The sequence below is a fragment of the Saccopteryx bilineata genome, chromosome 6, assembly GCF_036850765.1.
Source record: "Saccopteryx bilineata isolate mSacBil1 chromosome 6, mSacBil1_pri_phased_curated, whole genome shotgun sequence".
Lineage (NCBI taxonomy): Eukaryota > Metazoa > Chordata > Mammalia > Chiroptera > Emballonuridae > Saccopteryx > Saccopteryx bilineata.
The window spans coordinates 47222451-47248432 of NC_089495.1; the positions used below are offsets into that span (position 1 = coordinate 47222451).

The 25982-nt window shown below is 35.7% G+C and overlaps 1 protein-coding gene and 1 non-coding gene across 2 annotated transcripts in view; both read left to right on the forward strand.

Annotated features, from left to right (window-relative positions):
- FGF14 (fibroblast growth factor 14) overlaps positions 1 to 25982 on the forward strand; it is a 719079-nt gene that overhangs the window by 420635 nt on the left and 272462 nt on the right. The gene's annotated exons all lie outside the window — the stretch shown is intronic.
- TRNAA-CGC (transfer RNA alanine (anticodon CGC)) lies at positions 13954 to 14029 on the forward strand. The gene has a single exon. It is a non-coding gene; the product is annotated as a tRNA-Ala (tRNA).

The window sequence follows — 25982 nt, forward strand, 5'->3', positions numbered from 1 at the left end:
CTAACCTCTGTCTGCTCCAATTCAGCATCTACTTTTCTGCCAAAGTTGGGTTCCAAAAATATGGGCATTAATTACAATCCTCTTTATAAAGTTTCTATATTGATACAATACTCTAGTCCAGTCTGTTCAGCTCCAAAATCTGTTCCAAACTTTTTCCGATTCATTTCCCACATCCCCTGAAATTTATAACAGTTCAAAACTAAAATAAACCATTTCTCATTTCTAATCTAGTTTTTAGCACCCCTTTCACACATCAAGGTGTAGCTCAAATGTCAATTCTTCCATGCAGGATTCCCTGATTTTCCAACTAAAGTGATTGCTCTTCTTTTTTTATCCTGTGGTGATTTAGTTTTACTTCTACTTAGTACTTTTTACTACAGGTAGATGTTGACTTATCAGTTAGCCCTCATCGGATTATGATCTATTTTGCAGACAGTGAGGAGCCAGTTGTAGTCATTTTTATATCACTCCGATTCTCATGACAGCATTACAAATGTAAATACTTGTTAAATTGAATTTAATTAAGCATTGGAAATTGGCATGATGTATGTTATAAAATAAAACATGATTTACCTCTTCTTTGAGCAGAATATTTGACTTATTGCCACACTCTTGTTCTACCAAAGCTGGAAAAACAATTATCTTCTTTTTCTTCTATCACATTACGTTTATACTTGTATGTTTCTACTCACTGCACACTTTTTCTTTCTCTTAACATATTATTCTTTTTGGTTTAAAGTCATGCTGTTTAGAGAAATTCTTCACATATCCATCTTACCTTGAGTAGTACACACAGTGCATAAACAAGCAAATATGCTTTTCTCCCTAAGGATGATTAAAAAAAAAAAGCTAAATGAAGCTTTCAATAAATTTTTAGAAAATTACAGCCCTTCAGATATTTTATGTGACCACTTATACATGACAGTTGATGAGAAACATTATGATCCTTACTGTAACTAACAGATGTTCTCTTCAGATTAATATAGTTATATATATAGTTTTATCTTATGTTTAAGATGCCAACACAAAGAATTTAAAGTAGAAAGATAAGTGTTTATAAGAGCCTTACAGTTTGCTTAGCCATTTATTAATGTGTCATGCCTAGTTACATAATACAATTCACAGGAGTGCTGTAACAGTTCTTTTAATCATGGTGAAAATGTACTATAGAACGCAAGGCATCTTGCAAATAACTAGAAAATTGACTCAGGGACAATATGTTTTTCAATAAGGGATATAATTGCAGATTTAGCAAAATGTGTTTATTAGCTTATTTTTAAATTCACATACTAAACTTTATTTCTTATAATTCCTATAAACCTCAAATTACTTCTCATTGTGCACTTATATTACTTAGGAAGTAAAATAAAAATTGCACAACTTGTAATTTATAAATTTAAGTAACTAGTAGCTAATGATTTGGTAATCTCTTGTGCGTAAAACCAATTTCTCTGGAAACTAGAAGAAAATAAGTAGCAGCATCACACACAAATGATTTTGTTATTTGTAAATTTAAAGAACAGAAATCATCAAGCTCATTGATAATAAGTTCTCCATTGTAAGATTCTCAGACAACTTAAAAGTTAAAATGTGGGCCCTGGCTGTTTTGCTCAGTGGTACAGCATCGGCCTGAAGTGCAGGAGTCTCGGGTTCGATTCCCAGCCAGGGCACACGGGAGAAGCACCCATCTGCTTCTCCACCCCTCCCTCTCTCCTTCCTCTCTGTCTCTCTCTTCCCCTCCCACAGCGGAGGCTCCATTGGAGCAAAGATGGCCCAAGTGCTGAGGATGGCTCCATGGCCTCTGCCTCAGGCGCTGGAATGGTTCTGGTCGCAACAGAGCGACGCCCCAGATGGGCAGAGCATTGCCCCCTGATGGGCATGCCAGGTGGATCCCGGTCAGGCGCATGCGGAAGTCTGTCTGACTGCCTCCCCGTTTCTAACTTCAGAAAAATACACACACACAAAAAGTTAAAATATGGATTTTTATTAAGAGTTCTTTTACTCTTAATAAAGATAAGGAGTATATATTGACCTTAATAAGCCCATTTATTCATTTTTTCATTCATTAAATGATTTTTAATCATTTTATGAATACATAAGAAAGTTGAAGGGACTCTACACTCAACACCACACAGCCATCACCTAGATTCAGCAGTTGTTGGAACTTTCATTTTCTTCACCTTTTTCTTTGCACACATGTACACACATACCACACCTGCACACAAAATACACAAACAAGCACACAGACACACATACTTGCTGAGTCATTTGAGAATAAATATTAGACATTATGACATTTTATTTCTAAAAACATCATGATGCAGCTTCTTAGAATAAGGCCTATTCCCATGGAACTACAATATCATTACAATGTGTAAGAAATTAAATAATTCCTTGATATCATCTAATATCTAGCCCATTATTAATATTTCCTCAACTGTTCCAAACTTATATTTTAAAGATTTTTCTATTTCTTTTTTCCTTCCACTCTTACTGACTTCTGTGGTTTTAACTGAACATTTTATATAAATTTATTTTTTCTCCTTTCTTTGATTATTTATTATACTTCAATTTTAAAATGACTATTTTGGGGGGGGCGTAAGTGACCAGGAGTTTGCTGTATACAATTATAATTGATATATATTCACATGCATATAACACTATACCACTTCACGGGAGGTTCAAGTAGAGGACTCCCACTGTCTCCTTCCTGTCCATGCTTACATTGCTGTCACTCATTTCACTAATATCCATAGCTGTGATCACCTTATATACTGCTGCTAAAAATATTTGAACAAACTTCTATCTATTAGAAAAATCAAGATGTAAAATATTAAAGAGTTAACCTTTACCTTTACTTATTTTTCCAAGTTTCTGTTGATCTGAGTTTCTCACCTGTATTTCTTTCATTCTCTCAGAGGAAGTTTATTTACCATGTCTTATAAGGCATAGATATGAATAGCCATTTAATTAGAACACAAACTAAGAGTTTTGATACCCACCCATCCTAACTTAATGTTAAACCAGTATTATGCTCAATGAAATAAGTCAGACAAAGAAAGACAAATACTATATGATTTCACTCATATGTAGAATCTAATGAATAAAATAAACAAATGTAATTGACTTATAGACACAGACTTATAGTCTTATAAATGAACAGACTTATAGACACAGAGAGAAGATTGATGGTTGCCAAAGGGGTGGGGGTTGCTAGAGGGGTGGGGGTTGCCAGAGGGGTGGGGGACTGGGAGAAAGAGATAAAGGGATTGAAAAGTACAAACTGGCAGTTACAAAATAGTCATTGAGATATAAAATGCAGCATAGGGAATATAGTCAATGAAATTGTAATAACTGTGTATGGTGCCATGTGGGTACTGGAAATATCAAGGGAAACACTTCATAAAGTATATGATTGTTTAAACACTATGTACACCTGAAACTAATAAAAAATAATATTGAAAGTAAACTTTAATTGAAAATTAAAAATAAAAATGCAAAAAAAAAAGTGCCTTTTTGAAGTCACATAGGCCAATGCCACTAAGCTCTCAATCAATATGCCAGCTCAGGGATAGCAAGTAGGAATTACATTGTATGTGAACCAGTCCAAGCATTTTATAGAAGTTGCCTGTGGTTCTGCATGGAGAAGAATCGTGAGTCTAACACATGGTAGGAGAGGCCGCATTCAGGCTCTACTTGTCTATCTAGCCTTACTGTGAGTGAGGCCGCCGTGTGTGAAGTGTAAACATAGATTCCATCGAGTGTTTTTTCTTTGTGTTCTGAGGTTTGACTCATAATATTTTATGAGCACCACAACTTGTGATTTTGAAAAGCTAGTCTCAAATAAAAACATAACAAAAAATATTTGAGAAAAAAATGAGAGAGCTCTCTTAGGGGCTAATTTAGTAATTTTATAATAACTTTGGCTTGTGTTTGAGATGAGTAATAAAGAGAACCTGGCAAGAATTTATGGTTAGAATTTTCAGTGAAATAATTTCAGGATGGTGTTCAAAAAGATAAAAAACAGTAGGTGCTAGGTGATATCTAATTAGCTTTTATGGGAAACTGTCTGCTAGAAACATCAGATAAAGCTCCTATATATTATTATGGGAAAAATTCTAAGGCTTGCTTACCTGTTTACCAAGCAGTTTCAGACTAAAACATATTTATAAAATGGAAAAATATCACTGAATCTATGAAAAATGAACCAAACTAAAGTATTTATAAGTTTCAAACCAACAATCATATATTTATATAACAGACATACATATGCATGCAAATGTAACAGGGTTCAATAAAGCTTTGTTTATAAAGAAATTGCTGTAGAATTTCATCAGTGAGTTAACTATCCATCTAATGGATTTAATAATAGTCACTATGAAGCTGATTAAGTATGTATGAAGTAGAAGAAATAATGGTACAATGTAGAAAATCATATGTTCATTAGCCTTCTTTATAATCTATTTATTTTCATATAATTTTTCAGAAAAGCAAAAATTCATGAATAATGTTATTCTGTAAGTAAGATGTAATAATGGAAGACATAAAAATCCATTTGAAAATTTTATTTGTGAATTGGAACTTTTAGTAATTGTAATTTAAAATTCTAACTTTTTGAACATTTAATAGAGTGAAACTTACAAATAACAATATATTCCAGAGGACAGTGAAGTACTTAATTATTTTTAAGCCCACTGACTCATTCAAATAGATGCATCTCTTTCGAAAAAGTACTTTTGGAGTGGTTAAGTAATATCAAAAGATTCTTTTGAAGTCACTGCTGTGTCAAAGCAGTCGAAGGACTAACGCTGCAAGTGTTATGTGAGGTGCTTCTCAAAGTTTGCCTCACTTTGGAAAGTCAGATTCAATGTGATGCCCCTAGGTCCTCTAAAAGCAATGAAGTTTTATCTCAGGGGATGAAGTCTTCAAGTACAAGGTGTCTCTCAGTGTATAAAATGTATTTCTATAGGGTGGGCTGAATTTACTGAACAATGTCAGTTTTTTTAGTGCTATTTGTCACATTAATTATTGATTCTATCTTTTCTCCTTTCTGAGCAATTTTGACTAACCAGTCACCGGCTTGCACTCCAGCTTGCTTACTTCTTCTTGTTTTTCTGGCTGTGGTTGCCATCTTGGCAGTTACACTTGCCCTCTCCATTACTTTGTTCATCGCACTGGGGCTAACTTTCACTGATTTGATCACCATCTGTTTTTATCTCTGCTACAACCATCTAAGATCCTGACTCATCACCTGTCCTTTCTAGTGGCTCAGGATTCTTCTTATCTTCCTTAGTCTGAAGTGTTATATTTTCCCATCTAAATTCAGTGTCACTAAAAGGTTTTCTTAGGGCTTCTTATGCAAGCAATATTGTTTTATATACATTTCATTTATGGTTCTAAGGTAGGAATAAAAATAAATCAAAACTATTCACTCAACACTGAACAAATGTGCCAGAGTAAGTTTCAGGCACTGGCAGCCTATCAACATACAGGATCAACTCTAGTCCTATCCTTACGGATCTTAGGCTCTGATGGAGACAGATGATCATTTGATGAGTGACTCAGGTAAAGTCTACAAAGAATTTGCCTAAAAAAAAATACTAATCAGAATAGATCTGACTTCCTAAATATTTCTTTACAAAAATATATCAAATATTGCATTCACATTGGTTAAGTCAGTAAACACTTATTGCACATCCATATGCAAAGCACTGTTCTAGGATAACTGTGAGGGGAAAGTGGGTGAAACCATGCTCTTAGGAAGCTGAGATTCTACCAGAGGAAAACATGAAAGTAGTTTAAAAAATAAATCTGTAAAGTTAAGTATTTAAAGTTACTATGAAAAAAAATTAAAGCAGAGAAAGGGAAGGGAGTGATGAGACAAAGTCTTTTTAAATATATGGTGGTCAGAAAAGTGCCTCAGATAAAGTGATGAGCAGAGACTTGAAAGCAAATAAGGAAGCAAAAGATGCAAAATTCTTGAGAAAGAGAGTTGCAGGCAGAAACGGTTACCCTGAAGCGGGAGTCTGCTGTGTGGATTTGAGGCAGAGCAAGGGGACTGGTGTTCTGGGAGCAGAGTTGGGACAGAAAGACTGTTAGGAGATGTGGTTATAGTGATAGCCAGGGCAAGAATAGGGCATTTTTATGCTGAATGGGATGGGAAAGTATAGAAAGATTATTAATACAGAGGTGATATACTCTGAATTATGTTTTCAAAGAAAAAAAGATGGTACATGCAGATCACTGTAGACTGTATGTGACCAGAGTGGAATCAGGACCAGGAGGTAGGGGTCTTTATAGTAATCTAACCCAGAGATGCCGGTGGTTTAGATGGTCAGGTCACTGGAGACTGTATGTGACCAGAGTGGAATCAGGACCAGTAGGTAGGGGTCTTTATAGTAATCTAACCCAGAGGTGCCGGTGGTTTAGATGGTCAGATCACTGGAGACTGTATGTGACCAGAGTGGAATCAGGACCAGTAGGTAGGGGTCTTTATAGTAATCTAGCCCAGAGATGCCGGTGGTTTAGATGGTCAGATCACTGGAGACTGAATGTGACCAGAGTGGAATCAGGACCAGTAGGTAGGGGTCTTTATAGTAATCTAACCCAGAGATCCCGGTGGTTTAGATGGTCAGTAGCAGTTGAAGTGATGGGATGTGATTAAGTCCTAGATATATTATGAAGGTAGAACTGACAGAATTTCCTAACAGATCAGAGTCATGGGTTAGAGGAAGCAAAATTAATTTCTTAACCTAAAATTGAATTTTTCTCTTTGTCTTCTGTGTGCACAGAGATCAGTAATTTAGAAACACAGATGTAACCGCAGGTTTGAGTGGAGTGTGGCGTGTCTTGTTCATCCTCGCAGACTTGGCCTGGTTTAAATGCCAGAGCCTGGTAACTATTTTTGACAAAACTTGGGAGAAAACTAGAACCTGTGTACCATTTTCTTCTACTTTTAAATATTGAAGCTGCTTCAAAGCCTCTATGCTTATTCAGCTTATACTTTGAGTAAGTTTTACTGTGAACTGAACAGTAATAACTGTTCAAATATCTGCGCATAGCATTTTACACGATGTCATTTCCAGCTGCAGAAAGCACCAGAGATAAAGATGAAAAACACATATTTTCAGGTTTCTTCATCTGAACCGTGGATTTTTTTTCCAACAAAGAAAAAGCTATTTCCCTGGTGGATGTTCTCACACCATGAAGGACAGCACTAATGCATCAGGAATATGTCATTTATGATTAATACTGATGATTCAGTGACACACAGCAAGACATTGAAATAATGAGATTTTGCTGCACTTTTGAAATGTAATTATTTGTAACACATTGTTCAGGAAATATTCTTATGAGTGTATTAATTTTTTTAATTTCTAAAAGTTATTTAACATGAGAATTAGTTGAATAAAAATAACAAAACACATATATAACTATAACTCTCTTTTTTCTAAATAAAAAGTATATGAGCACATGAGAATTCAACCAGTTTATTTAATTAATCTAACTTAAATATTGCTAGTGCATTTGAGAACTTTCTTCATAGTTTAAGCATCCACTCAGGGGGGGGTTAAATCCTTTTAAAGTTTGATAAAATGTAAATCTGCTTATATAGGAACTAGAAAAGCTGTTTTCTAAAGCAAATTTTTGAGATAATTTGTTGTGTGTGAAAACCCTTGAATTCATGATGAGTTCTTAGACACTCATAATTACTAAAATGAATTATTATTATTTTTATTATTTCTTATTATTTTAAGTGAGAAGAGGGCAGATAGTGAGACAGACTTCTGCATGCGCCCTGACCAGGATTCACCTGGCTGCCCCCATCTGGGGCCGATGCTCGAATCAACAGAGCTATCCTCGGCTCCTGAGGCTGATGCTTGGACTAACCGAGCTCTCCTCAGTGCCTGGCATCAGCGCTGGATAAATGGAGCCACTGGCTGCAGAAGGGGAAGAGGGAAAAAAGTGGGATGGGGAAGGGGTGGAGAAGCAGATGGTTGCTTCTCTTCTGTGACTTGTTGGGATCAAACCTGGAACATCCATACTCCAGGCTGACTCTCTATCCATTGAGTCAACCGTCTAGAGCTTAAAATGAATATTGATGGAGTTATTATTTTGCATTTTAAGTGTTTGCCTTTTGTAGTCCATAAAATTACAGAGTTTAATCTATAACCCAACAGAATTTTAGAAAAGTTTATGTATATATAAAATTAAGAAAATTAAAAATAACAGAGTGACATTGATCAGTAAGAGTATATAGGTTTCAGGGGGGGGGAAGTTTATAGTTTTAAGGATATTTTTGTTCTTTTCTTATTATAGATTATACTAATTCTATTATGCTGTTTGCATAGATATAACTGTAATATTTTCACAACTCAGGTTCATTTTCCCAAAATATCACTTTTCTTAAACTTTTATGAACATATGTCTTTAGTGCATTTTGGTTGTCATGATTTGTCTTTCAATTAATGTATGTACCTTGAATTGCAGATCCTAATGCCTCTTAAAATAGGTCTCCGCCAATGACAGTGCAAAGTTTTATAGGAACAGGTGATTCTGATGGTCTGAAAGTATAATATATGTTATCATTAGTTAAATAATACTAAAATAATTTATAATTGAATGAATCCCTCCTTTAAATATTATTGAATATTTCAGTTAGAAATGAATTTTAGCAAAATCCATTTTATTCCTTTATATCTGAATGACTTTCAAAGAATAGCAATTTCATGGGATCTCCCTTCTTACTAAAGAGAGTGAAATCAGGAACTAAAGAGATGAGAAAAAGTGTTTTTAAACATGGTTTACCTATATTTTTTAATGTTCATGATGACAATAAACAATAGATAGATTGAATTATACAAGTTCTTAGAAAATTTATGAATACTAAAATGGCTTATAGATATAGTTATTTTCTTACACATTTTAGGTGTGAAATGCCTAGGAGAAAATTTCAAAACTGAAAAACATCACAGTGCCAAATCTTAGATTTACTTACCAGGCCTTTTATGTAATCACTATAAAAGACAGTCATATGTACATATTTGAAGGCCTGTTACTTTACATGCATTATCTCATTTAATTCCTACAGTGTTCCATGAAGAGGAGATATTGTTTCTCTTATATTGATAGGTAAACAGAGATGCTAAGTTGTTTATCTACGTTTACAAGAATAAGAAGTTGCAATAATAAGTGAATTCAGATAACTCAAACTCTGAAGTGCAGATGGTCAAGTGTGCCCAAACAGTGAGCCACATCAATGGTATCCTTTGAGTAGCCACCAGTCCTCGAGCTCTCTCATTACAGAGAACCCAGGTGAGGTGGTTCCATACTGGTGTGAGACAGCTGGACAGTTGCAGGGCCCAATCCTTATTCAAGACCAAGGCTCTGTCTTGTTTTTCAGGTCACTAATGTCTTCCCAGAAACCCTAGCACACCTCTGGGTTTGAGTCCTTTGAAATATTTCTGTCAATGCTGCCTCAAGGCCACCTGGGGGAAATATGAAGGTCAGCTCCTTAAATCACAGAAATAATGTATTCTAATTAGTGAGGACTCTAAGTCCAGAAAACCTGTAAAATGCCTGCAGAAAATGCAATTAACTGGACTTGTTATCTCAACCTTTTTTGGGTGGATACAGGGTAATAATGAAAGATATGAACATGTGGTTTTTTAAATTTACTACTGATTAAATTGTATTATCCTATTCTTAATAAGGACCATATATACTTTAAGTATTTAAAATTAGTTTTAATTAGCATTTGAGAACTGGCCAAATGTTTGAATTATAGCAACACAGTATTGGAAATATTTTAATAGTAAATAAATGTCCTGTGTCCCAAAGATAGTTTAATATTTAGTGAATGTTTTATAATTTTGGTATAAAGATAAAAAACTAACCTTGTGTGATAGGAGAGTGCCTTTATCAGAAATAGTAAATGATGGTGCTGGTCTGGAAGGAAATGGGGGTACAAATGATTGTGGATAGTAAGTGGCTATAAAAAGTTTATTTACAGCCTAACAAATTAGTTCTGAATGATCAGTTCATTCATAACTCCATGGAGACACTATACAAATAACCAGTTATATGAACTGTTGGCAGCAATCAATTGATATGTTTCTGTGTGGGCATCTGGGTTGATTGTACCCATAATCATTAGGTAAGAAGTTTATGAATCAGGAGCTTTTGCACAGCGTTATTGCATTTAAACAATTGAAGTATATCATGTCTCTCAAGTAATGCGGGTTTATACAGGAAAACCTTTCTTTCCAGTTTTTTCATCTACTTGCTGGAAGAATAAAAAACTTAATAGAGCACTCTGCACATTTCACCAAAATAGGATATTTAGATCAGATAATATATAAGATTTTAATTTATTTAGTTTTTCTTTCTGTTCTCCAAGAGAAGGTTGGCCAACTATATTCATAGGATATCTAGCGTGAATAACAGAATAGGGCTTTTTGTCTCTATGGCATATTTTTTAGGTTTCTCTGAGATCCATGTCTGGCTCTCAAACATATTTAAAATGCAAATTTTTATTTTTATATTATACATGAATTGTGATGTATAGTCAGTGGTGGGATTCAGCTGGTTCTCACCGGTTTGGCAGAACCAAACATAATATTTTGTTGAGTTTGGTGAACCAGTTGTTAAAATGGCACTTGTAATCAGGGTTTTCTCAAAAGTTGATGCCTGGGCAGCCACCCAATGTGGAAATCACAAATTTACATTCCTTACTCTTTTTTAATGTTCATTTGCACAACAATGTACTCTAAGTGTCCATAGTAATATTTATTCTGTCTATTGTATAGGTGAAAAAATTGCAAGTGAGAACACCTAACGGAATTGAGACAGAGGAGGGATCAAAGGGACCAGAGGAAAAGAGGACAGAGGGAAAGGGGATGATAGGAGGGGATAAACCTGAAGGGAAGAGGGGAGAGTGCTGTAGGGAGGGGGGCAAGGGAGATGTTGAGGGGAATATGGGGGAGGGGGGATGCATTCGAGTTGATCCTAGAATCTATGTAAACATAATTAATTAAATAAAAAAGAAGCAATATGGAAATATCTTAAATAACAGTTTTATTGTTTTTTGTCAGGTATTATTTAATATTTTTTCATTACTATTTTAAAACTTTCTTATATCATAATCTAGTTTTATACACCTCTTTTATTGTTCATATTTAAGTATTAAATGCATGAAATAATAAACAACCTCTTGATATATTTTTTTATACTTAAAACAGTTATTAGGTCAGAGAACTCGTTGTTAAATTGTTTGAATCTCACCACTGTCTATAGGTTAGAGACTCTTCAACAAGTTAGACTTACATAGAAAAGATGTTACATTTTAATTCATCTCTTTTCAGATTGGCAGGGTATGTACACTCTTACTTTGGCATACTGCAGTATTCAAAACCTTGCTGGAAATTCTCTTTCTTAATTCTGTTTTATACTGTAGTACATTTTAAAAAGATTTCATGCCAAACCTTAATATTTTGAAGATAAATTTGATAACAAATACTTTTACTAAAAACCTGTTGTGTAAAATGGAGACATAATTCAAAAAGAATGCATTAATTAGACATACATATTTGATGTGTTCTATAACTATAATAAAGCAAAATTGTATCAAAAAAGCATTGGAATTAGAAGTTAATCTAGTTTGTTTATATCTGTTTTCCCATCACAATCATTACTAACAGCACTTCTCAAAGGGGTTCTCTCTGAATGTCAAACTATATGGTCACCCTACTAACTGGTAAAATTGAATGGCTGCCACCCACCTTTCCTCCGGTGACTACAATGGACACCTAAGGACTTTCATCAACACCTGAAATCCTCATTTCTTTTCCAACTGTCTTATCTTCCCTGAGAGTCGCCCAAATACAGTAAAAATGACCAAAGGAGCTAAGTCTGTGGAATTTAAACTGGACCAATCAAAAGTCGCCTTGCTAACTTGTCCCACTGTCTTTCTTCACCAGCATATCTCTTGCTGCTGTGGCTGATGGAGGCTCTTATTTATTCCAGCCCCTTTGGCCAAAAGTCTGAGAAGTTTGTAGTTTTTATGAAGAATTTTTTAAATTTTCAATGAAATCCTGATGACTCCAACTTGAACTAAGCATGAGTCAATTGCTGTATATTCTCTCTCCCCAAACTAACATAGTTTTGAATTTATCTTTCTCATTATTGCAACTTTCTTTCCTGTGCTTTAATTCTTCTGATATTTATCAAATCCATGGTCCTTGTAGTTCTTGCTTTACTAGATGTAGACCCCACCTACATTTTTCATCTCTGTCTTATGTCCTGAACAGGTTTGTCCCACCACATTTTTATTTTTACCCCTTCCTTTGAGCCCTCCTTGTGTTTGAAACTTAGATGTAATATTAGGACTTATACATTGATCTTTTCAACCTCACTGTTTGCTTATTGGCTCTTGAGTGGGGCGGGGGCTTTTCTGTAGATGATGACTTAATCCATTGCAACAAATGAATGTGAATATTTTAGAGTCCATAAGAGATATTTTTGTGAAGACAACTTTTGCTTCTAAGGACTTGAAATTTTTTGACAAATCGAATAAAAATCTACACATAGAAATTATTCATTAATAAACTGCTTTCCAAAAATCAAAATCATCATTGTGTCATTTTTGTTTTATAACTTTCCATTTTCAATAGACTTCTTTTACATTCTTGTGTATCCAGAGACTTTCAAAACTACTCCTATTCTATAAAACCTTAAAATGTCTTCTAGCTCTTTTCTTTGTCATCTTTTTCTGAGTGATATTACAAAACTCACCCCTAAATCAATGTAAGTCAGAATAAATATATTAGCCTTTATTCCAGTTGTATCTTTTAAGTAACTTAAATTATTAGAACTAGCTGTCTTACATTTTTAAAAATTTATTTAATTAAATCAGATTTTATCACATATTTATTGTTTATGAAACAACTGGGTGTCTTTACCCTTACAACAGGCCAGAAGTTATGAGCTGGCTTTCCTCATAGATAATTAATCCTTTCATTCTTTATAAATAGTAGCAATAATACTATGAATCTTGGCACTCCAGGTAGCAAAAAAGTCCTTTAAAATGGCATTGGCTGACTTACTACTCTGGTGGGCAGCTGCTTTCTCTGCAGCTGGATAATTAAATGTTGAGTGACAGATAGATTAAAATCTGGAAGTCTCTGCACTTCTGAGGCTTTTTCTGGTTCCTTATGGTTGCAGTTGGCCTACAGTGAATGGTTCTCTATTGTCATCAAAATGAATTTTTGTATAGCTTTCTTTTTGGCATCTCCTTTTCATCATCAACCATTTTTATGTAAAGCTACTTTCTTTGTCATTTTGTGGGATATCCTAATTCTGTGCCCAAAGAAATGAGGGATCATCTACTATTGCCTCCAGCCTATTTAGTATTGGCCTTTATTCTGTTTATCCTCTTTCTATTCCAATTTCAGGCCTTCACTGTCCTACTCCAACTTCTACATATAACATTGCACGATGCAAGAGTGTACAAACACAGAAGCAAACAAACAAACATCACCGCAGCTTTTTGAGTCATGGAGACATAAATATACATTACAGTGCATTGGAGAGGGCTATGTAAGCTCTCTGATCCTCATTTATCTCATCTGTAAAATAGCAATGATAATGCCTATTGTGAATTTTGTTAAGAAACTTTAATGAGATAGAGAAAGTGAAATACCTATTTCGTTATATAAATTCAACATATTTTCATTCCTTTTTCCTTTGTGAGAACAAGGCAGTGGTAAAACTATAGTAAACAGTCATAGTAGATATTAGTCCTGTTTTCTAATTTATTTATTTATCAAACATATGACTAATACTTAATAGTATAATAATTTCTAAATATTAATTTGTATAATTTTATAACTACCCCCCAAAATATTATTTTTCTCATTTTCCTAATTTTTACTCTTTTTAAAAAATACAAATGAGGCCCTGGCCAGTTGGCTCAGTGGTAGAGCGTCGGCCTCGCATGCAGGAGTCCCGGGTTCAATTCCCGGCCAGGGCACACAGGAGAAGCACCCATCTGCTTCTCCACCCCTCCCCCTCTCCTTCCTCTCTGTCTCTCTCTTCCCCTCCCGCAGCCAACGCTCCATTGGAGCAAAGTTGGCCCGGGCACTGAGGATGGCTCTGTGGCCTCTGCCTCAAGCACTAGAATGGCTCTGGTTGCAACAGAGCAACACCCCAGATGGGCAGAGCATCACCCTCTGGTGGGCATGCTGGGTGGATCCCGGTCGGGCACATGTGGGAGTTTGTCTGACTGCCTCCCTGTTTCCAACTTCAGAAAAATACAAAAAAATAAAAAATAAAAATACAAATAAACTTGCATTCATTGCTTTGTGTTCAATTATAACCCATTCCCCAAGAAAAACACTATGTTCTTTCACATGTACACATTTGTAATCCCCATTTTTATGCATGAGAAAACTGATCCACTAAACAGTTAAGAATCTTGTTGAAGGCCATAGAACTATCAAACTTCCCAAGTATGATTTGAGCTAGGAGGTGTGGCTATGAGAAGTCATAGTCTTAATTACACCACAACCCCTCCTTGCTGGTCATGCCTTCTCTTTATTTTCTATTCTAGAAAACAGGAAATAAGCTGACATGTTTTCTGTGAGGATTTGCCCATGACTGTTACCTTAGCTGTTAGTCTTGTCCTTCAGCTCTGTGTCTGCTTCTGCCATTTAAAAGTCCATCACACACTGGCGTTTCCACATCATTTTATAACAGGTATGGTATGCTATATAGTGAGAGATAGTCTTTCAAGAGCTGGGGGAAATAAATTAAGTCTTCTTAAAGTAAGGCTCATCCATTAGAGGTCCTGTCTCACTTCTAGTACTGCAGTACCACTTAGTGGCTTCACAGAAGTAATTTATTCATTTCAACAGAGATACTCTGAGACTAGATCTGACATTTATTAGAATCATCATTTTCCACAAATACTTAATGAATTCAGATGATATTACCAGCCAAATAATTTAAGAGATGTGTCCTAGTATGGTTTTGCACTTATCCTATTTTAATGATTTAGAAAGTCCATTTGGTATTTAATTTAAGAGCCATCCCTTTAAATATCTATATTTTACATATACAAAGAACCTCTTTTTTCCAAGAAAAATGTAATTTGCCTTGGCCTTTTAAAGCATCGGGAAATGTCTTTGATAGCAGTCGTTACTGAATGCTATTTAGTGACACTTCTGGCTTCATGGAATTATGATTAAAATTAGAAACTAAGATGAGACATCAGTTCTACTATGCAAATGAGGCAGACATAATTAAAGAATGTGATTATAGTGGAATAGAAATGTCAAGAAAATGCCACATCAAATATCCCTATTCTACACAGATTACAGGTAAGTGGAAAACTTCATTAGCAAGATAAACACAGCAAGGGATTTCGCTATGAAACTGCAACTCTATCAAAAGAAGATATTTGTCTATTGAAACTGAGAGATGGTACTAAACAGATTTAATTAAACCTATCAAAAATCATCCCAATTTGTTAACTTGTTTAAAATGCTCATTTTGCAAGAAAGATGAGTGGAGGGTTAGTCACTATGCCCTAGTAAAATAAAGTAGTTATAGCAAAGGCTGGCTTAGTTACTTTTTCTCTCAAATGAAAATTTTATTTCACTAGTATTTTCCTTCTTTGTAGAGAAAATTATACTGTAGTTTTTTCACATTTAGAACTGGGTTGTTACTAAAGTTTCTAATTAGATTATATTTAGTTGAGCTAATGATTTGTTAAGTATATAAGTAAAAGAAAACTCCAAATCAAATTGACTTATAAAAAATAGGAGGTGCCTGACCTGTGGTGGCGCAGCGGATAAAGCGTCGACCTGGAAATGCTGAGGTCGCCGGTTCGAAACCCTGGGCTTGCCTGGTCAAGGCACATATGGGAGTTGATGCTTCCAGCTCCTCCTCCCTTCTCTCTCTCTGTCTCTCCTCTCTCTCTGTCTCTCCCTCTCCTCTCTAAAATGAATAAATAAAAAATAAAGAAAAAAATTATAAAATAAATAAATAAATAAATAAATAAAAATAGGAGGTTATTGGCTCACATAAATGTGAAGTCCAGTCATGACTCAGTGGCTCTAAGATGATAACAGGGGACATGTTTTTTTGTTTGTTTATTTTGTTTTCTTTTTTCTAATCTGCCTTTTGGGATATTGGTTCTGTTCCAAGACTCGCTCAGTTTCCATTTGCAGCATTGCTGTCAGAAATTTCTGAGATCACCAGCTTTCTTATTCAGCTTAAACAGAGAGAGTATCACATTAGAAAGAAAGAAAAGAAGAAAGGAAAGAAGGAAGGGAAGGAAGGAAGGAAGAAAGGAAGGAAGGAAGGAAGGGAGGAAGGAAGGAAGGAAGGAAGGAAAGATAAATTTTAAAAAGGAAGGATAGAAGGGAAAGAGAGAAGGGAGGTAAGAAAATTTGGGGACCTTTCTTTGATTGGATTGTCTTAGTTCACTCGCTCACCTTGACTGGTAATGTGATTGGGTGGTGAGTTTAGGTTTAAGGTAAGAAGTTTTTCACTGAGCTTTTAGAGCAATTTAGGATTAATCTTTATAACCTATTCACAATGCAATTGTTAACTGAAATTCAAAAATGGCTAGTTTAAAAAAGAGTTACTGAGTACTCATTAACAAGTAAATCTCGGCTTTGGAGTGTTACAAGTAATTACCTTTTGGGAGGAAAGGAACAATGGCTGAACATGTGGCATGACGGATTTTCATGGGGTTTGTTAGGATTTTATTCCTTGATCTGGGTGGATATTACATGGATGTAATCACTTTCTGAAAATTCATTTAGCTGTATATTCATAATTTAGATATATTTCTATATTAACTATATTTTCATAAAGACTAAATATAAAGTTAAATGAATATAAAAAGAATTATAAAGTTATTTATGAAATTACATATGTGAAATGTAATGATTATACTGATTATACTGGTATATAATGATATATAGTAATAATGTATAAAGGTTCCCAAACTATGCACTATGGCACCCCAGGGTGTCATGGCAAACATATAGTGATGCCATGGGCTACTTTAAAATTTTGAATCAAACAAAGCAAACACTATAAATTATTAACTTGGGGTAGTTTAGAGCTTCCATATTATATCATGCTATTGTGAAGGCCAAAAAAATTGTTTTCTTCCCTTCCTACTTCTATATCCATCTCTCTGGGCCAATAATCAAATTAGCAAAGATAAATTAAGAAGGGAAATATCCAAAGATTATTATATGAATGCACATTAAGAGGTGCCACAATGAGACCCAAGGACTGAAAGGAGTAATTGGAAAGTTGAGGCTTATATGTCGTTTTGAGCTAAGGAGAAAGGGAGGTGTGGTTTGAAACTTCAAAGGGCAGGAAGGCAATACACAGGGAGATGGAAAAATACATGTTTGTTGGTCTATTGTTAACAATGGTTTACAGAGAAGACTTTGGTGGAAAGGGCCTTGCTAGCTTTTGCCCTGTGATGATATCTCCCTTCCTAGATTAGGTCCTCTATATAAATTCCTTTAGGAAGGTAAAAAATGAGAGTCAAAGGTTCTTCTGAGTCTTTTGTCTCTTAATAACCAGCTTAAAAACAATATCCCGACAGGTATGTTTTTGGAGTGGCAAGACTTTGGTTCCTTCACTATCTGCATTTTAGTAATGTTCCCTCTCTGAAAACCTGGTTTGTTAAAAGGTGCTTTGATGAAAAGCAGGTACTGCATGACAAATCAGTGAGGGTGACACAGTGTCCGATCTAATTCCAAGGTTTTAGAAGCCATGTAGTGCCCAATAGGAGCACAATACCACTAGTCATTGAAAGAGTAAAACAAAAATAAGATTGTATTACTTTTTTTCAATTGACTATTACCTTGTTAGGATATCAAAGCTTATTAAGTTGTTTGAACTAAGTTAGTTAATGTATGCACCTGATAGATATTTCTTGGGCCTAGGGTGTAGTAAAAGAACTCTGGGGGCACATAGGAGTGCTGCGAATTGAAAAACTCTGTGTATTCCAGGGTTATACTATTTTTGGAGTGGCCAATTGGCTTCTACTGTTTGACGTACAATCCGTTTAGTAAATTAATGAATTATGAAAACCAGTGATGCTTGGTCTGTGGTGGTGGCACAGTGGATAAAGTGTTGATGTGGAGCAATGAGGTCGCGGGTTCGAATCTCTAAGCTTACCTGGTCAAGGCACATTGGGAGTAGATGCTTCCTGTTCCTCCCCTCCCTTCTCTCTCTCTCTCTCTCTATCTCTCTCTCTTTCCCCTCTTCTCTAAAATGAATAAGAAAGAAAGAAAGAAAGAAAGAAAGAAAGAAAGAAAGAAAGAAAGAAAGAAAGAAAGAAAGAAAGAAAAGCAAGGGAGAAAGAAAGAAACAAAATCAATGATATATTAAACAATTCTCTGACTTCTAAGGCAGAGTGTATTTAATAGATGAAACATACTTATAATAACTTAGGTTCATCATTCTTTTTTTTGAGAGACAGAGAGATAGACAGACAGAGGAACAGATAGAGACAGACAGACAAGAAGGGAGAGAGATGAGAAGCATTAATTCTTTTTTTTTTTTTTTCACTTTTCCTAAGCTGGAAACGGGGAGGCAGTCAGACAGACTCCCGCATGCGCCCGACCGGGATCCACCCGGCACGTCCACCAGGGGGCGATGTTCTGCCCCTCTGGGGCATTGCTCTGTTGCATCCAGAGCCATTCTAGTGCCTGAGGCAGAGGCCACAGAGCCATCCCCAGCGCCCAGACCATCTTTGCTCCAATGGAGCCTCCGCTGCAGGAGGGGAAGAGAGAGACAGAGAGGAAGGAGAGGGGGAGGGGTGGAGAAGCAGATGGGAACTTCTCCTGTGTGCCCTGGCCGGGAATTGAACCAAGACTCCTGCACGCCAGGCCGATGCTCTACCGCTGAGCCAACTGGCCAGGGCCTGAGAAGCATTAATTCTTTGTTGCAGCACCTTAGTTGTTCATTGATTGCTTTCTCATATGTGCCTTGACCGTGGGGCTACAGCAGACCGAGTAACCCCTTGCTCAAGTCAGTGACCTTGGGCTCAAACTGGTGAGCTTTGCTCAAACCAGATGAACCTGCACTCAAGATGGTGACCGCAGGGTTTCAAACCGGGGTCCTCTGCATTCCACTTTGATGCTCTATCCACTGTGCCACTGCCTGGTAAGGCAGGTTCATCATTCTAAAGATGAAACATTACTCAGCTCTTTAATACAAGTTCCTAATGCATCACCACAAAACCAGACTGTATGTGGTAGACCACAGGATCCAAATGTGCTTTGTGGGGAAGGGGGCTGGATAATGACATGTATATATTTTAGACTGATACTAGCATTTTTAACCTCATTTAGTTGGTCCCCTTCATCAGAAAACAAACAAACAAACAAAAAGAATGGAAAGGTCCTGGACTTTTGACAAGCCTATACTAGGATTCTGGTTCTAACTCTAGCTTTTTTTTTTTTTTTTTTTTTTTTTTTTATAGAGACAGAGAGAGAGAGAGTCAGAGAGAGAGAGAGATAGGGACAGACAGACAGGAATGAAGAGAGATGAGAAGCATCAATCATTAGTTTGTTGTTGTGACACATTAGTTCTTCATTGATTGCTTTCTCATATGTGCCTTGACCATGGGGCTACAGCAGACCGAGTAACCCCTTGCTCAAGCCAGTGACCTTGGGTCCAAGCTGGTGAGCCTTGCTCAAACCAGATGAGCCCGTGCTCAAGCTGACGACCTCGGGGTCTTGAACCTGGGTCCTCCTCCTCCTAGTTCAGCGCTCTATCCACTGCGCCACCACCTGGTTAGTCTTACTCTAGCTTTTTAATTTTAGTAAGTTATGACTCTGAAACTCTTTATCTTTACTGTAAAAAGAGACCAGGAAGGCTGATGTTGCAATGTGAAAGGCTTTGTATATAGCCTGGCCTATTTCAGGCATTTAAGACACTGTCAGTGTAAATATTTATATATATAATATAGTTACCATGTGTCTGAACTGTGTTTCATCCTGTGGAGGCTAAAATCACAATCAAGCCTCAACTCCGTAAAATGCTAAAACATGTAATAAAGGAAACTGAGGTGTAGTTAATTGATTCAGGCAGAAAGTGGAAAGTGGTGAGGTTTTAACTGTAATGAGAACAGAGAGGAAATAACAATGGTTTCTTAATGAAGGGAATAGAGAACACACCTTGCCAAGATAATGTTTATGGTCAGTTGGAGACATGATGGTATTTCACCAGGCCAAGATGAAGGTGAAAGCCTTGGGATGGGAGGAAGTGGCTTTGCAATGGCTCCTGGCTAAGGGACAGCAGGTCTGAAAATCAGGTCAAGATCATGTGGCTGAAGCAGCTGGTGTGAGCAGCAATTGATGCAGAGAGGAGATAGGAAGGTGGAAAGAGTAACTTGACATGAGGCTGAGAATACAGCTGATGCAAGATAGGGTAGATAGTATTTTCTGAAGTTTGTGTTTGTTTCTGCAATTGAGGATTTTAAGCAGAATGGGGGATGGCTTCAGTAGTCCTGTGGAAGGAACACAGAAAGGCAGACAGGAAACCATTCATGTCAATAAACTCATCCTTCCATCCTCTCTCATTCTTTATGCTTAGTAGTAACATCTTCTCACCTTTCTCACTCTCTCTATGTCTCCTCTAGCTCTTCTTCTGTAGTATTTAAGCTGGTGTGACTGACATGTTTACCTCAAGAAATTTGGCCTGTTTATCTGTCACCATTCAATGAGAAATCTCTTATTTCTAATCTACTCCTGAACACACATTCATTCAACAGCAACTTATTGTCTGGTTCCTTGAATTGAGAATTATCAAAACAAAATTGTTTTTGTGGTCCTATTCCTATTTGCCTCTTTTCCCCACTCATGGGATTGAGTTTTGACCAGTTAGTGAGGAGGACTTCATCATCCAGGATGTCACAGATGACTGCAGGATGAGGAGTAACTTCATCCAGGAGGGATCATTCCTATGGAACAGAGGGATTGCTGCCCCCTGGAGTTATGTATTGAGGTGGCTCTGTTTCAGATAACTGCAATATATTGCTTTAGTGTAATTAATGTTTACAAATATTGTTTTTTAGCATTGCAGTTTCTTATATAGACTCTCAAGCCATTAAAGCTAGTTTATATTAATACATTTTAAATCAGGGGTAGTTAACCTTTTTATACCTACTGCCCACTTTTGTATCTCTATTAGTAGTAAAATTTTCTAACCGCCCACCAGTTCCACAGTAATTGTGATTTATAAAGTAGGGAAGTAACTTTACTTTATAAAATTTATAAAGCAGAGTTACAGCAAGTTAAAGCATATAATAATAATTACTTGTCAAGTACTTTATGTCGGATTTTCGCTGTTTGGCAGGATAAATGTCTATAAAACAACTTACTATAGTTAAATCTATCTTTTTATTTATACTTTGGTTGCTCCACTACCGCCCACCATGAAAGCTGGAACACCCCCTAGTGGGCAGTAGGGACCAGGTTGACTAACACTGCTTTAAATCATTGGTGTATTTTATTGCAGTCTAATATTAGAGGCATGCTGGATATACAATACACTTTTGAGCCAAAACGTCCTGGGGAGTTCTAGATATGACACTGATTAGTCATATGACATTGAAGAAGTTACTTAACCTTTTAAAGCCTCAAAATTCTCCACTAAAAAATGGAAAAAGAATACCAAATCTGAAAGTTTATACAAAGATTGTGAACCATATATGATTCTGAGAGTGTGCTCATACAGTTTAGGAAGAGAGATAATCCCTCTTGGTTAAATAGTAGATGCAACAACAAATTAAAATGGATTAACAAGGCACATATAATTTATTAAATAGACTTTAAGGTTATCAATAGCATAGCATTCAATTATTGTAATGAATGATATTGAATGAGATTTTTTAAGACTTATATGTGAAAGAAATTAGATTGTAAAGTAATAGATATGAAAGCAAGTATGTCAGTAATTAATAATTAATCAAACCACCACCATCACCTAAATGGCACCTCTTTATCAAATATACAAGGGAAGTAAAATAATTACTGTGACAAAGGACACTATTCCCAAGCCAATCTGCATTATTTCTTCATAAATGATAGTGCAGTTTTTTTTTTGAAAGAATGTCTATATTTTATTTAAAGATATTAGGAGGTTTCCATGACTACAACCTCTGGAGGAAGGGGCTAACTTTTTTTAAACATGCATGTGTATTTTTCAGTTCACATTATGTACCAAGCCAGCTGGTTAAATGTTTTCTTCAGAACTTTAAAAACAGAAATAAGGAAAGTAAAATTAAGGGCATAGATAGTATATATGAGAAAGGTGAAGATAGTTTCTATTTTAAAGGGAGAGAAAATACAGTGCTAATGAGTTATTTATGCAATTGACCCTTCAAATTAATAACATTCTGAAAATAAATCTCAGACCTCCATTTTATCATTTTCTTTGTCAAGTCTGCTCTTTCTCAATAAATGGACTTTCTCCTTCCGCAAAAGAAGTCCCTGTGCCATTATTCTTAGGCTTGGCTTACCCACCCAAAAGAAAGCACTACCAAAAACTTTGAAGGAAAGACTTTATCAATAAGACTGCTATGATTATATATATATATATATAATCTTCTTTATCCAGTCATGTGTTGAAAGACACTGATTGTTTCCACATCTTGGTTACTGTGAGTAATGCTACAGTGTACATGGGCTGCATATATCAGTGCAAAGAAATGTTTTCAAACTTTTGGGCTATATATCCAGAAGAGGTGTTGCTAGGTCATATGGTAACTCTATTCTTAATTTTTTGAGGAACCTCCATACTCTTTCTATAGTGGCTGCACCAGTTTACATTCCCACCAGACAATGGAGATAATTTTAAAAAGCTGTTATCCTATTATCCTATATTTATTTTAAATAGACAAAGGACTTTCAAGAGTGATTAAGAGAGGTCAATATCAATAAAACCAGAAAAAGCATCCAAAGTGTCTTGATTCATAAACAATGCGTATTTGTTACATGCACAAATAATGAAAAAAAAAAAAGAGATGAAAAAGAACGTTTGGTCTTTCAAAGTCCTCCTTTGTCAGGATGAGAGGTATTTTGTGCTCTAGAACAAAGGAACAACATTCTGGCCAACCCCTACTTTCCTCTAGTCATCACAACTTGGTACCTTATCAAATAAGGGTCTCTCTCTCTCTCTCTCTCTCTCTCTCTCTCTCTTTTGTATGAGCCTAAGTGAATGATGCTTTTCTACTCTAGGTAGCAAGTCTTAAAAAAAAAGACCCTTACATAAGCTAAAACTTAAAATGGGTGGAAATATGCCAATTTTGAGTTTAATTTGGAGTGGAAAAATAGTCTTAACAACAGTTATGTGGACTTTGTGTAAGAAATGAAAAGAGAAGAGGGTACTGTTGAGCTGCTGTAAGGTCTTCCACAGTGATTCGTTTGAACTGCCCTGCCCCCTTTCTTCACTGCTTTGAAACAGAACATTTGCAAGGTGCCTGAGAACTTCAAAGACTGGGATTTTTACCCATGAATGTCCAAATGAGGGCAGCCAGAAATTATAAACTCTACTGTTTCTTATCCTTCAGCCAGAGTCACAGGATAAGATTAATATTAATTATTTATTAATTTGCCAACACTTTATTAGGGTTAATTATGAACTAAGAAGATGTAGGCAGTCCTTTTCTTTACAAAGAAGGATCCATGAATGCCTCTGAACATGGCACACATTGGCCAAATATCCCCCACTCTCCTCCATCAGTTTGTGAGTTCTGTGATAACTTTATGCTAGGCATGCTCTTTTCTGTTCGGCTCAAACAATGCTTATACAAATGGGACAAATTGATCTGAATGAGAAGAGAAGTAAAGGAGCAATGGAGGAAATTTAGCTTAGCAGCTGTGTTCTCTGACTCCTCTGCCATTGAGTATTCTTAAATATAAAATACTAGAAATCTTGAGCTGTGAAGTCTTCTTTTCCTTGTTTTGATTTAAAAAATATTGTGTCCAGTAGTTGCTATAAGAAAACAGGATTTTATATATCCAACAGTTAAAGTGTTATGTTACAGTTTAGTAGGCTGTAAAAAAAAAACACCAAGAAACATTTTTCAGGCTTTTTGTCAGATTTATGACAATGCTCCTAATAATTTAGGCATAGCCATTACACTATAGTTGCACCTTTATTCATTTATATTCATTTATCTTCATTTCTGAGACAATATTTATCTACTTAATATTACATTTTTAGTTGTATGAGAAACAGAAATTGGTTGTAGTAGGTAATCAATTATAGTTTCCCCTTCAGGTCATCAATCTTAGCTAACAAAATGCAGACAGCTCTTTTAAAATTTATCATAAAGTGTTGGCAGAGAGTTATAAATTCACAATATGACCATTGCCCCAGTGATTCATCTTCACTATAGTCATAGGTGAGCTTCAAATTCAGAAAAAGTAATGTTATCTCCTGTTAACACTGTGCCCAAGCCCTCACCTCATTTTTATTTGATGAATATTAATTTATCAGATTTCCTTCTATTAATTAGTTAGCAGGTATTTATTAGGCTCTTAATATGTCTAATGACTTTTAATGTGACATTCAATAGATTCTGTGGAGGATTTGAAAGGGATACAAAGGCATCACGAATAAGACATTGTTTCACCCCCTGAAGATAACATCATAGAGAAATACAGGTGCATAAACAATTCAATGTGTATGATCTTTAAAAAAACACCTTTATGTTAGAGAGGCCATGAAAAGAAAACATTTGAGGAACACATTTGCTTACTTATGACTCTACTGTTACCACTGCTTTTCTTTCCCCCCCCACCCCACCCCCCGGACGTGAGAAGCAGGGGACTGCTGAACAATCTAATGAATGTCACAGAAATGCTGGCTTGGTGCTAATTTTCAAAGAATTAAACATTGTAGCATGTGTCAATACTTGGTGTTACTATTCAAAGATTGGGTTAATTAGCTATTGATGGGGGTTTAAACTGACTAACCAAACTTTTACAGTCCTAGACTGATTCCCGCAGGAATCCTTTCAATCTCATTTTCATTTTTAAAATTTCATTTTATTTTTTCCAGCTTTATTGAGACATATACCATATTTAAGTTTAAGGTATGGAACATGATTATTTGATACATGTATGTATTGCAAAATGACTACCACACAATAAGGGTAGTCAACCTCTGATCCCATCACATAATGATTACTTTGTGTGTATGTGGCAATAGCATTTAGAATCTACTCTCTTGATCCTGCAATCCCACTTCTGCATATGTATCCAAAGAAATGAAGTCATTATCTGGAAGGGATAGCTGTACACCCCAGGTTCATTGCAGCATTATTCACAAGAACCAAGGTATACAAAAAATTTGCTGATGGATGAAAGGATCAAGAAAATATTTGAGACACACACACACACACACACACACACACACACAATGGAATATTATTCAGCCTTAAGAAAGAAGGGAGTTCTGTCATTTATAACAGAAGAGGACCTTGGACAGTACGCTAAGCAAGGTAAGCTAACAGAAAAAGACAAATACTGCCTGACATTGCTCCTATGTAGAGTTTTTTTCTTAAGTCATACTCATAGAAACAGAGTAGAAAAGTGGTTTTTAGAAAGAGGAGTTTGGGGAAATTTGGGGAAGTAGGTAAAAAAAAAGATACAAATGTGCAATTATTAAAAAATAAGTTCTGTGTATCTAATATATAACATGGTGATTATAGTTAATAACACCATATCATGCTATTTAAATTTGCTAAGACAATAAAATTTAGAAGTTCTCGCCATAAAAAAAAAGAAGTATGTGAGGTGATGGCTGTATTATTTAACCAGAGGAGTAGAATATGCTCACTATGTATATGTTTATCAACTCATCAAGGAATACACTTTACCTTTCTTATAATTTTGTTAGTTACCTTAATAAAGCTGGAAGAAAAACTGGATCTA